The following is a 2,002-nucleotide window of genomic DNA, read 5'->3' on the forward strand; positions in this document are numbered from 1 at the left end:
TTGAAGATTGTTTGTGGCGAAGTTGGAGTCGTTTGCACAGAGTTTGGATTGACATGGTGAATTATTGATGTTAGCTGTAAAGAAATCTAGTTCGGAGAAATTATTTGTACGTGCCATTTTTCTTGGTGCCTTAAAATTACAATTTCAGGGGATGCATTTTCAGTCCAAGTAGTATTTTCGCTGATTTGGTACATGCCTGATTGAGGGTCGTGACTTTCTTTACAGTGGGAGTACATGAGACTGATTTCGTACATATGAACATGCCTGATTAGCTGTCGGGTCATGGCATGTACATGAGACTTCTTGCTTGCACACAGTCACTTCAGTCTCCTCACACGCCAGCAGACTCCTATTAAAGACGATCTAGCCAGAAGATGAGATGAAGCTATGGATCCGCCATCCATGGGGTAGATACAGCTCAATCTTGGCTAGAAAGGTGGATTAAGGATGGGCTAATTCGCTATGGGTTGGGGTTTGCCTCGGTTTGAACAATTATCAGATCCAAACCCAAATTTAACGGCATTCTTTGCCAGCCCATGAAAGAAAGGGCAAAAAATTGTGTAAGCGTCCAAACCCTATGTGTCTATGATGTCTCCCCAACACATATACATATGATACAAGCGAAATGCGTACCAATTTTGAGATTAGCACTTTGGACATTATCTTTTTTTTTCGAGAGTATGCCTTGGCGTACCATAGCTTTATAAAAGGCAGAATTAGAGTTACAAGAAACTACACTCGCTGCTTTATAAAAGGCAGAATTAGAGTTACAAGAAACTACACTCGCTGCGAACAACGAGAATAGCACAACACCGCAAAGCAAGCTACAACATAAAGGGCCTATCGTAATTGAAACTCAACACTGCGTCCGACGCCGGACATCTCCGAAGAACACCAACTTCCGCAGAGCTTCACTTGTCGACGCACCATCCACTCTTATCGCCTAAGAGGAAGTGGCAAGTGGATGGTAGGACTCGATCCGGTCCGAGAAAGACGTCGTCTTGGACACACCGGCGACGGGCGTACATAGTACCGTAGAGGGTCAAGGAGGACAGCGGCAAACGCCGGAGGAGAGCGACGAGGAGCCGACCATGTCTCCAAATACAATGCTCCCAGCAGAGGAACGACGTCGAAGACGCCGCCATTGTGTCAATCCAACCGAATCGAGGCTTTCGCCCGGAGACAACCACAACTCCAAGCGAGTGAGGGAGGTGATGAGCACACCACAACGACGCCTCCAAGGAGGGGAATGGCATCCGCGGGTGCCATCGCCGCCGGCCCGACGAAAGCCGAGCAAGATTTTCATCTGCGCGTCGCACCTCACCACACCATCTAGAATTGGGCAACACCGTCCCAAAAGCTTCACACCGCCACCACCGCAGCACTTCGCCGACGTAGCTGCCAAGCCGAGGGCCATCGACCGGATGCACAACAAGGAGCACACTAGCCACACCATCAACGACCCTGCCTGGACAGGAACCGCAGCCTCTCCGCACCTCCGGCAAGTCCAGGCCGCCCACAACAACCATCGCCCACTCCAAGGGACAGCCTTGCGACGACTGGACCCTCATCTCGACGAAGCCAGGCTGCACCATCGGAAGAGCATCCCTGCTCATCACGCCAAACAGAAGTGGCCGGCCGCTCGCTGCTCGCCAAGACTCCATCTTGGCCGAGCCTCACAGCGCCGACTCCAAACTGCCCACGGACTCGCGCTTCTGCCATCGAACGGCACCGCAACCGGCCAGCCGCACCCTCGCCTCGCTGCCGACTCCTACCAGGCCCGCCGCTCGCTGCCGACTCCTGGCCCGCCGCACCGCCATGCCTCCGGCTGAGCTCCGGCCGCCACCCCCATCTTCGGCTAGCGCAGATCTGACCGGGCCGAACCCCGCCACGAAGCGAATGCCATGCTGCCACCAGCACGCGTGCTCCACCGCGACACGCCTACATCGGCCAGCAGCAGCGCTACCTGCTAGCGCGCCCCGCCTGACGCACCGGCCACCGA

Source organism: Triticum aestivum, chromosome 6B, assembly GCF_018294505.1.
Source record: "Triticum aestivum cultivar Chinese Spring chromosome 6B, IWGSC CS RefSeq v2.1, whole genome shotgun sequence".
Taxonomy (NCBI): domain Eukaryota; kingdom Viridiplantae; phylum Streptophyta; class Magnoliopsida; order Poales; family Poaceae; genus Triticum; species Triticum aestivum.